The 12,831-nt window shown below is 29.4% G+C and overlaps 1 long non-coding RNA gene across 1 annotated transcript in view; it reads right to left on the bottom strand.

Annotated features, from left to right (window-relative positions):
- Positions 1 to 3,331: 3,331 nt before the first annotated feature.
- LOC309543411 overlaps positions 3,332 to 12,831 on the bottom strand; it is a 12,999-nt gene continuing 3,499 nt past the window's right edge. The window contains exons 2-3 of the long non-coding RNA XR_014224788.1: positions 12,097 to 12,223; positions 3,332 to 3,448 (exon numbers count right to left, since the gene is read on the bottom strand). This is a non-coding gene — a long non-coding RNA (uncharacterized lncRNA). The remainder of the gene's footprint in view (positions 3,449 to 12,096; positions 12,224 to 12,831) is intronic.

Raw genomic sequence — 12,831 nt, 5'->3', positions numbered from 1 at the left:
ACTGTAATTAACTAATTTAACATAAATTGCAACAATGTACCAGCATAAACTCAGATCAAAGCTTTTTATTAATATTGTTATTTTTAAGTAATGTCAATTTTTTCTACAATATATATTCTATTTTTTTAAATAAATATATATATATATATATATATATATATATATATATATATATATATGTGTGTATGTATATATATATATATATATTTATTTTTATATATATATATATATATATATATATATATATATATATATATACTGTATATATTCTTCATTAAGAGAAAGTTCTTTTATACATTTAAAAAAAATAAACCATTGAAAACATTCAAGGGGTCGTCTACGTTGACTACCATAGCTGCTGTTCCTTCGAAAATCCAGGATGTGGAGCTCTACTCATTCTACCAAAATAAATGAAGGCCTTGTTTAAATTAGCCGAAGGTGCACATAGACATTCCTCTTACAAAATTGTCATGTGATTATCTAAAGACAAGACTGAGAATGAAGAACATCCATTAACTCCTGAATTTGCAGCAACTTAGTGAGTAGGCCTCTGGCAGCAAATTTAATCTTCAGATTTTTGGGTAATACTCTTATTTAACCAAAAATATTGAGGATATTGTCCTTTGGAGAAACAGAGGAGAGTGACAGCAGAAAGGTCACTAAGTGGTCCATGAAGCCTGACTCGTTTTTTTTAATGATTTTTTTAAATGATTTTTTTATGTTTTTTTAATGATTTTTTTTGTTTTTTTAATGATTTTTTATGATTTTTTTATGATTTTTTTGTTTTTTTTAATGATTTTTTTTTATTACTTTTTTTTGTCTACGTTCATCCCAAGCATTTTTGGGTCCACTTGCTGCTGACTGACTCACTACCCCTGCTAAAAGTCTATTCCAAGAATCCACTACCCTTTCAGTAAAAATAAGACTTCTTCTGTCCCCATTATGGGTTCTTTGATGATATTGTCTATGCATAAAAAAAACTGCTTCCCATTCCTTGATCACTTCCCACATCTCTAGGTCAGTACTTTAAAGAGATCTGATATAGAAGAGCTGAAAAGATGACGTTGGCTCTGTAGGTAAAACACACTTCCCTAAATACAACTAAAATGTTCAGATTGTCTTGGGAGACCCCTACTCTAGGTCATTTTTGGTTAAGTATGGTGACCTAGCCATCAAATTCCAAGGGAAATCCAACTAATGTGTAGACAGGTTGGGGTTTTCTCTATTTGCTCAGTTCAGGAAGCTCCTCCTTTGCGGGTTTGCCATCAGCAACCACTTCCCGAAGTTGTGTTTGCCAAGCTAATTTGGTCTTCAAAAACAATTCTTCAATTTTTCTTTTTTAAGCTTCGAGGTGCAGTGCACAAATTCAAAATTACCACCATGTGTAAAAATGAGCATGCAAAAGTTGAAGCACCCAAAAACATGCACAGGGTGTACACATGGTAATTCTCCAAAGAGAAAAGACCCTAGTCCTGATTCCCTGGGTGCGAGACTCCTGTCGGTGACTGGGGCACTCATGGTCCACCAAGTCGAAAGCAGACAGAACCCATTCTTCAAGGGAACTTCTGAAGCAAGGTTCACTCAAGTACTTAGTTGGGTTGCCTCAAAAGGAGACCCCATGTTGGGGGGATGAACCTGACTATAAGGACACATGACCTCCTCCCCAAGACCTTCAGGACAAGTCTGAGGACCTACATTGTACTTATTCAAAGAGAAAGAAACCTTGTCCTGATCCCTGGGATGCGAGACTCCTGATGGTGACTGGGGTACTCATAGTCCACCAAGTTGAAACCAGGCACACCCCATTCTTCAAGGGAACTTCCAAAGCTAGGTTCACCCAAGTACTTGGTGGGGTTCCCCTAAAGGGTGACCTCGTGGGAGGTGGAAAACCTCACCATAAGTCCACATGACCTCCCCCCCAGACTTTCAGAGCAAGTCCAGGGACCTACAGCCTACTAATCCAGCTCCAAAGAGAATGGTACCCCTGATGGTGACTGGGGTACTCATGGTCCACCAAGTTGAAACCAGGCAGACCCCATTCTTCAAGGGAACTTCCAAAGCAAAGTTCACCCAAGTACTTGGTGGGGTTCCCTAAAGGCTAACCTCGTGGGAGGTGGAAAACCTCACCATAAGTCCCCATGACCCCCCCCCCCCCAGACTTTCAGAGCAAGTCCAGGGACCTACACCCTACTAATCCAGCTTCAAAGAGAATGGAACCCCTGATGGTGACTGGGATACTCATGGTCCTCCAAGTTGAAACCAGGCAGACCCCATTCTTCAAGGGAACTTCCAAAGCAAGGTTCACCCAACTACTTGGTGGGGTTCCCTAAAGGGTGACCTCGTGGGAGGTGGAAAACCTCACCATAAGTCCACATGACCTCCCCCCCAGACTTTCAGAGCAAGTCCAGGGACCTACACCCTACTAATCCAGCTTCAAGGAGAATGGAACCCCTGATGGTGACTGGGGTACTCATGGTCCTCCAAGTTGAAACCAGGCAGACCCCATTCTTCAAGGGAACTTCCAAAGCAAGGAAAGTACTTGATGGGGTTCCCCTAAAGGTAGACCCCGTGGGAGGTGGAGAACCTGACCATAAGTCCACGTGCCCTCCCCTTAGACGTTCAAGGCAAGTCTGAGGACCTACATCCTACTAATTGGGGGGGTGAGTAAAGTGCCATAATTTTTTCAGTATTCGAGTAACGTATGTGCTTCCAGATCATTCCAGCACAGGTCAGGTGAAGTCCTAGTCACTTTTTTCGCCCCCTTTGCCCCAAGCAAAATTCCTACAGCCATCAACTGTATACCTGCGTGTTACATTTCACTTTATCTTATACAATAAACAGTGCTAAGTGCAGTTGGCCATAGCAGCCAATCAGAAATCACTTTACTGGAGGCACGCCTGTATAAGTAGTTGGATGACTGGCTGCTGTTGGTCGTACCCTTAGTGCTTTGCCCCTCTTCTTTTTTTTTTTTTTCTTTTTTTTTTAACTCATCAGGCCTTTATATTGTCCACACTCTTCAAGTCTAATAATTTTATTAAATATAAAATACACACATACACATAAAAAAATATATAAACAAAAGAAAAATAATACATTGTGATTGAAATTAGGTTTTTTATTTTTATTTTATTGCATTTATTTCAATTTGCATAGTTTATAGCCTACAACATAATATTGGTAATTTTAACAAAATCATCTAGTTCATGCAATTTAGTCTTTATTATTGCAACATTAATTCCCCGTTGGCTGTAAAATATATATGTATTTATCAAATCGATCATATTGAACCTTCAACCAATTTATCACTGATCCATATTTTTAAAAAATACACAAAAATTTCAAAATCATACATAAAGTACACTCCGGGGCAACTTGTCTCTGAGAAAGTCTTCAGTATTAGAGCTTTTTAGTAGATAGCTTTAAACATCATCCTTGTATATTTTCACCTCTGAAAGAAAACTGATTAACACTTTAAAAAAAAAAAAACAGAAAAAAAAAAAAAAAAAATATATATATATATATATATATTTATTTTATTTATTATTTATTTATTTCAGGTACATATATATATATATATATATATATATATATATATATATATATATATATATATATTATTTTTTTTTTTTTAATTAGCTGCTCAAAAATTGTGTATTTTAAATATCAGCAAAAGCATTTTTAAAAAGTAGAATTTCATACAAAAAAAATATATATATATATATATATATATATATATTTATTTTATTTATTATTTATTTATTTCAGGTACTTATATATATATATATATATATATATATATATATATATATATATATATATAAATATATATATATTTTTTTTTAAAATTAGCTGCTCAAAAATTGTGTATTTTAAATATTAGCAAAAGCATTTTTAAAAAGTAGTATTTCATATAAACATTTTTCCTTTTTTTTTTCTTTTTTTGTCTAAACCAACTCATAAGTTTTAATACCCGCATGTTGCCGTTCTTAAATCCCTTTATAGGTCACATAATCCCACCAACAGCCATAAAAGTGAGCCACAGTTTCCACAATGAAAGACGGTGGACCCCTTCATCTCGTCTGATCCTGGGCTGTGTATTTAGGAAATTGATATCTCAGCACCACGTCTTTGTTATACGTATGTCATTTTGGGATGTTTGGGTTTCCCCCCCCCCCGCTTTATTCCAGACATTTCCAGGAACTGTTTATCAAAACGAATATCAATCTCAATCACACTGAAGAGGACAAAAATAAATTCCTATGGTATCGTCAAATTAAAACATATATTTTAAAATATTAATAAAAATACAAATATAATATTTTATACATTTTGGGTAAATATTTTTGTACCCTACAAATTCTGTTCCAGAAAAGAATTACATTTCATGACAATTGAAAGGGTACTAAAAAAATATTTATTTTATTTTCCTTTTTTTTATTATTTATTTATTTTTTATTTTGAATCAACTGTGGATTCCTTTTCTTTTTTCTTTAATTATTTGTTTATTTATTTATTTATTTATTTATTTATTTATGTACATTAAAATAAATATGCACTGCTGATTAGTCATCAATGACACCAGGAATTTACAAAGTAAAAAAGAAATTCTGCAATATCCCAGACTGCTGTACAACACTCCGCCCTTGCCTTTGTAGAGTTGCTTACATACAGCACTTTTTTCTAATTTTAAATCAAGTGAAACTTTTTTTAATACTTTTAGACGTTATTTTTTTTAATTTTTAAGGATTTTAGATAGAAGGCAAGCTTCAAAGGTCAAGCTTCAAAGGTCAGTTAATTTTTGTGGGGGTACAAGCTAGATTTTAAGTCGTAATTCAAGTACGAAAGTAGGTTTTTTAAAATCTTTTTCTACCACTTGTCTTTTTTTTTTACATTTTTAAAGTATAGCACTATATTGCTCTATCTATCTATCTATCTATCTATCTATCTATCTATCTATCTATCTATCTATCTATCTATCTATCTATCTATCTATCTATCTATCTATCTATCTATCTATCTATCTATCTATCTATCTATCTGTCTATCTGTCTGTCTGTCTGTCTGTCTGTCTGTCTGTCTGTCTGTCTGTCTGTCTATCTATCTATCTATCTATCTATCTATCTCTCAACCACTCAGAAGGAAAAACTCGTCTTTTATCCCAAATAATTCTAGAGTTGCAGTTCAAGGCATGCAAAAAATAGCCATATTATTTTGACCATGAAGGTTTTTCTTTTTCTTTTTTTCTCTTTTTTTTTTTAATGCACAGATCCTATCATTTAACAGAGCTTATTTCAGTCCTGATCCTGAAAATCCTAAAAATCAAACCTAGTAAACACCAACAGTGACATTTCAAAGCTTTTATCCAGAATTATTTCAGTTCTCTATCACTATTTTCATGGCAAGAGCTCCATTATTTATCTTTTTTTTAAACCTGACATTTGAGTGAAGAAAAGGTGAAAAACAATTTACCGTCTAAAAATCAAGAAAGCATGGGGGTGATGTCCTGATATTATTTTTTTTTTCCACATGCAATCAGATAAGCTATTTTTTTTTTTTTTTAATTTGACCTGCTTGGCATTCCCATACAAAAAAAAAAAAAGTCATCATCACTCAAGAAGTATGTACTCTGAACTCAGATTAGGAACTTTTTTTTTTTTAGTTTTTACGTTTTTACATTTTTTAAACCCTGATTGGAGGTTAGGAGGGAATACTGTTTTACTATGCATGTTCAGAATTTACATCTGGTAGTAAAATATACTCTTTTAGGTGTAATTTTTATTTTATTTTTTTTTTTGCTTTTATCCTCTTAAAAATAAAATTCAATAAAATCCTTTTTTTTTTTTTGAGTTCAGTTTTTACATTTTATAAACCCTGATTGTAGGCTAGGAGGAAACAATGTTCTACTATGCATGCTCAGAACTTACAGCTGGTAGGAGATATCCTTTTAGGTGTCCCTTTTTTTATATATATATATATATATATATATATATTCTCTTAAAAATAAAATTCAATAAAATACATATTTTTTTTAGTTCAGTTTTTACATTTTATAAACCCTGATTGTAGGTTAGGAGGGAACAATGTTCTACTATGCATGCTCAGAACTTACAGCTGGTAGGAGATATCCTTTTAGGTGTCCCTTTTTTTATATATATATATTCTCTTAAAAATAAAATTCAATAAAATACATTTTTTTTAGTTCAGTTTTTACATTTTTTAAACCTTGATTGTGTAGGTTAGAAGGAAACAGTGTTTTACTATATATGCTCAGAACTTACAGCTGGTAGGAGATATCCTTTTAGGTGTCCCTTTATACACACACATATATATATATATATATATATATATATATATATATATATATATATATATATATATTCTCTTAAAAATAAAATTCAATAAAATACTTTTTTTTTTTAGTTCAGTTTTTTACATTTTTTTAAACCCTGATTGTAGGCTAGGAGGAAACAATGTTCTACTATGCATGCTCAGAACTTACAGCTGGTAGGAGATATACTTTTAGGTGTCTTTTTTTTTTTTTTTTTTTTTTCTTAGAAATAAAATTCAATCTGTGAAAAAATAATGGAGACAGAAAATCTGTTTTATTTTACCTTTTTATCAAAAGATGATTGTAATAAATGAGAGAGCGAGAGAGCGAGAGAGAGAGAGAGAGGGAGAGAGAGAGAGAAAAAGAAAGAAAGAAAGAAAGAAAGAAAGAAAGAAAGAAACTATGAAGACTAGAGATATTTTTGAAATCTCACCACCTTCTAAAATGTGGAGTGGAATGAAAAGGGAAAAAAATAAAAAATAAAAAATAAACACAACACATTCACAACAGATAGATGTGTCTATGGCACATTTTTCAAACTTTAAACTGGAATATATTTACATTTCTTCTTATTTATCAATATATATTATAATATATTTATTTTACAGGTTATATATGTATTATTTGTCTATTACACAATGACAGAACCAATGTACATCATACAAGTGGAAACAAAAAGATGACCTTAGAAGTAATACTCAATGCATATGATATCTTAATAAAATAGTCTACGTGTCCCCTGTTTTTTTGGGTATAGTTTGCTAAAGGAAATAAAAGGCACACCGGTCCTTCTTTTTTTATTTATTTATTTATTTAATTTATTTATTTATTTATTTATTTATTTATTTTGCGTCAAAGACCCAAGTGTCTATTTTTTTCTTTAAATTTCCCTAAACCCGATTGGGTCTTTCAAGTGAACACAGGTTGGAAGGGGGGTGGTTACCTAAGGTGCTCCAGCAGAGCCTGAACCACCCAATCAGGTTAAAGAAAATAAAAAATATATAATTACTAGATATTTTGTTTTGCTGTTTAGCTGCTGCACACAACCCCATAACCAGTCCTGAGTCCCTTGCTTTGTCGTTTTGTCATAAATCTGTAATTGAACACATTTTCCAAAAAATAGTAATATTACTAGAAATACTTTTTTTTCGCTCAGTGGTCATGATATTACATATTGTAAGCTATTACTTATTATTTTTGCTTATTAATTATTATTAGGTCTTCTAAAGTTATTTATTATTTAGTGTGTTAAATGTACTTATTTTTACGTGTGTTAAACTTACATATTATTAAGTGTAATAAACTTGCTTATTATTAAATGTATTAAAATGTATTTATTTTTACGTGTGTTAAACTTACATATTATTAAGTGTATTAAACTTGCTTATTATTAAATGTATTAAATGTACTTATTTTTACGTGTCTTAAACGTATATATTATTAAGTGTATTAAATTTACTTATTATTAAGTGTATTAATCATACTTATTTTTAAATGTGTTAAACTTACATATTATTAAGTGTATTAAACTTGCTTATTATTAAATGTATTAAATGTACTTATTTTTAAGTGTGTTAAACTTACATATTATTAAGTGTATTAAACTTGCTTATTATTAAATGTATTAAATGTATTTATTTTTACATGTGTTAAACTTACATATTATTAAGTGTATTAAACTTGCTTATTATTAAATTTATTAAATGTACTTATTTTTACGTGTGTTAAATTCACATATTATTAAGTGTAATAATAAACTTGCTTATTATTAAATGTATTAAATGTACTTATTTTTACGTGTGTTAAATTCACTTATTATTAAGTGTAAAAAAAATTGCTTATTATTAAATGTATTAAATGTACTTATTTTTATGTGTGTTAAACTTACATATTATTAAGTGTATTAAATTTGCTTATTATTAAATGTATAAAATTTACTTATTTTTACATGTGTTAAACTTACATATTATTAAGTGTATTAAATTTGCTTATTATTAAATGTATAAAATTTACTTATTTTTACATGTGTTAAACTTACATATTATTAAGTGTATTAAATGTGCTTATTATTAAATGTATTAAATTTACTTATTTTTACATGTGTTAATCTTACATATTGTTAAGTGTGTTAAACTTATGTAATATTAAGTGTATTAAACATCTTTAAAATTTCAGTAATAATGTATTTATTCAAATAACATTCTAGAGCAAGAATTCATTTACTACTCAGTAAAGTTCAACTATTTACTTTGATTTTTTAAATATATTTTTTTCCTTATTCTGTGTTATGTTTTGGGTTGCAAAATATACATTTTAATTGACGCCATTTGGCAGAACCATTCTTATAAATAAAGAATATATAGAAAATTCTTATAAATAAGCATACCAATACAAAAAGGTGCATATAATGTATAATGTGCAAACAGAATCTCTTGTTTATAACACTGAAATATCAGTTAAATAGAATAAAGGTCACCTTGATTGCATTTTGTCATATAGGTCTTAATAGTACGCTGATTTACACTTTGCTGCATGCATAGGTTGTGATAAAAAAAATAAAATAAAATAGAAAAATGGTCTAAAAATGATTCTCAACTATCCAATGGACACAAAGAGAACTCAAAAAATATAAAAAAGTTGCAAAAAATCAGCAACAAAAATACTCTCTACTATAGTACTTTTCACAATGGACATAAAGAAAACAAAAAAATATATATAAAAGTTACAAAAATTAGCAATAAAAATACTCTCTACTATAGTACTTTTCTAATGGACACGAAGAAAACAAAAAAATATATATATAAAAGTTACAAAAATCAGCAACAAAAGAACTCTCCACTATAGTACTTTTCCAATGGGCACAAAGAAAACAAAAAAAATTATTAAAAGTTACAAAAATCAGCAACAAAAATACTCTCTACTATAGTACTTTTACAATGGACACTATAAGAACTCAAAAAATATAAAGAAGTTTCAAAAATCAGCAACAAAGATACTCTCTACTATGGTACTTTTCCAATGAACATGAAGAGAATGAAAAAGATATACAAAAGTTACAAAAATCAGCAACAACAATATTCTCTACTTAGGTGCTTTTCCAATGAACAAGAAGAGAACTCAAAAAATACACAAAAGTTACAAAAATCAGCAACAAAAATACTCTCTACTCTGGTACTTTTACAATGAACATGAAGAGAACAAAAAAAATATTCAAAAGTTACAAAAATCAGCAGCAAAAATATTCTCTACTTAGGTGCTTTTCCCATGAACATGAAGAGAACTCCAAAAATACACAAAAATCAGCAACAAAAATACTCTCTACTATGATACTTTTCCAATGGACACGAAGAAACCAAAATATATATATATATATATATAAAAGTTACAAAAATCAGCAACAAAAATACTCTCTACTATGGTACTTTTCCAATGTACACAAAGAAAACAAAATAAATATATAAAAGTTACAAAAATCAACAACAAAAGAACTCTCTACTATGGTATTTTTATAATGGACACTATAAGAACTCAAAAAATATACAAAAGTTACAAAAATCAGCAACAAAAATACTCTCTACTATGGTACTTTTCCAATGAACATGAAGAGAACTCAAAAAAATACACAAAAGTTACAAAAATCAGCAACAAAAATACTCTCTACTATGGTACTTTTCCAATGGACATGGAAAAATATACAAAAGTTACAAAAATCAGCAACAAAAATACTCTCTACTTTGGTACTTTTCCAATGAACATGAAGAGAACTCAAAAAAATACACAAAAGTTACAAAACTCAGCAACAAAAATACTTTCTACTATAGTACTTTTCCAATGTACACAAAGAAAACAAAATAAATATAGAAAAATTACAAAAATCAACAACAAAAGAACTCTCTACTATGGTATTTTTACAATGGATACTATAAGAACTCAAAAAATATACAAAAGTTACAAAAATCAGCAACAAAAACACTCTCTACTTTGGTGCTTTTCCAATGAACTCAAAAAACTATACAAAAGTTACAATAATTAAACATGAATCCTGTATACTCCATATAAATTATACACTTACACATACCAACAAAAATTTTTAAATATTAACATTTTTTAATATGGAAAAAACCCTATAATGCAAAAAAAAAATTAAAAATAAGGGAATTGTTAAAAAAATGTTTCTAAAATGTCTCATGGTTATAATCAATTAAATTTTACATTAACTGAATAAATGAAGTAGCGTAAAGACAGATCTGTTCTAAATATATAAGGGATTCTATGAAACCAGCCCTCCTTGGGGAAGACGGGGGGTTATTCTTGGAATTTTTTTTAGAAAGTGATTTAAATGGTAGATTTTAACATCAAAAACATGTCCTATATTATATATTGGATTGCTACTTTTCCTTTCAGCATTTAAAAAAAAATTAATAATTAAATAAAAAAAATAAAAAATCAATCTCTAAAATTAAAAAAAAAAAAGCTTTATACGAATTGTTCCAGCTACAATAGTGTGTATTATAATGCCTTTGAATTACACCACCATTTGTGTTTGCCTTGTAGCCTTGTATCAATGCCGGTCTTCTGTTACACTTGGAAATCCTTTACAATGGCACAGTCTGATGTGCAACGTATTCATCCTGCAACACATTATTTATGCCACGCGATCCTATCATTAAAAATACTTGCCAAAAAAAATCTATCTATTATTCTGTTGTTTTCAATAAAGATCATACCGGTAAGGGTACGATAAAAAAAACGTGTCTTAACAATAACAGTGTACGAAAATCAAGGATAAAAAAAAAAGCTATGTTAATCTAAAAAATCTAAAAAATATGGCACATTATTGCTGTTGGATGGGTATCCTTGAAATAGTCCATCAATACTTCCTAAGCAAGTGAAACACTGATTTATTAATAAAAATTAAATTAAATTAAAAAAAATTTGATTTAAATTTTTGTATGCAAATATATATATATATATATATATATATATATATATATCTATATATATATATAGATATATATATATAGAGTCTTTAAATGTAAAAAAAATATGGCATATTATTGCTGTTGGATGGGTATCCTTGAAAGAGCCCATTAATACTTCCTAAGCAAGTGAAACACTGATTTATTAATAAAAATTAAATTAAATTAAAAAAAATTTAGATTTAAATTTTTGTATGCAAAAAAAAATAAAAAAAAAAAAAAAAAATATATATATATATATATATATATATATATATATATATATATATATATATATATATAGAGTCTTTAAATGTAAAAAGAAATATGGCATATTATTGCTGTTGGATGGGTATCCTTGAAAGAGCCCATCAATACTTCCTAAGCAAGTGAAACACTGATTTATTAATAAAAATTAAATTAAATTTAAAAAAAATTTAGATTTAAATTTTTGTATGCAAATATATATATATAGATATATAGATATCTATATATATATATATAGTCTGGGAAAATGCAGCTGTTTCTGTAATGGTTAAATTATGCTGTGCACACCCACAGTGTGCATAGATTGACAATTTGCATATATGCTAATGAGCATATAATTACCAGGCAGATATGCATGGCAGCAGAGGCTCGATTACAATAAATGCATAACTGAGTAAAAATGTGTAATTTTACTCCCCCCTCCCACTTATATAAAAAAAAAAAAAAAAAATACATATATCAATACTGTGGGTAAGGCCACCCTTTCCAACATCTGCATATAATCTTTTTTTTTTTTTTTTAAATATAATACGTATACTTTACGTATAGGCTACGTGGAGCATCCCTTTGTAGTTCATGTATCCTTACGCCATGCCAATCTCCTCTTTTTCTTGCACAGTGCTTCATTCCCCTCTCCAGAGCGGTGCAATATTCTTGAAGATCATCTCCCCTCATGAGAATAAGAAGAGCAGGAAAAAAAAAAAAAGCTATGAAAATACAGCTAAAAAATTAAAAAACAAGAGGAACAAAAGACATCTTTCGGGATTGTAGAAAGAATCTCTGCAAGGTGCATCTGTACCTAGGTAAGCCTGTAATATGGTCTTTTTTTTTTGCTGTTTTATGCATACAAAAGGTTCTTGTCTCAGCTAAAAGGGGGAGACTGTAAAGCAGAAAAAAAAAAATAGGTATCAAGGAACTCAAAAAAAAAAATATATCGGGGGTGATAAGGATATGTTCTTCCTTGTTGTATAAATTTTAAGACCTGTGCTTAAAAAAAAAAAAAAAATAAGAAAATTATTAGTTGCAATAGAGATCTTAGGGTCTAAATTAATTTAAAAAAATGTTAAATCTGGAAACCAAAGATTAAAATAATTTTGTAAAAAAAAAAAAGAAAAGCAATCAAGAGGTGTCTGTTTTTAATTATAATTATCCTCTTCTTAGCTTTTTGCTAATGAGCATTTTTTAAGGTGGTTTGGAGGAGGGGGGGGGGGGGGGGGATGAGGTCACGTGGGTCTAGGGAAGGCGTGTTTAAATCAGCTCCCAGGGAGTGCTAACAAT

Source organism: Pelophylax lessonae (assembly GCF_965119305.1).
Source record: "Pelophylax lessonae genome assembly, chromosome: 13".
Taxonomy (NCBI): domain Eukaryota; kingdom Metazoa; phylum Chordata; class Amphibia; order Anura; family Ranidae; genus Pelophylax; species Pelophylax lessonae.
This window is presented reverse-complemented; position numbering and strand designations above follow the sequence as displayed.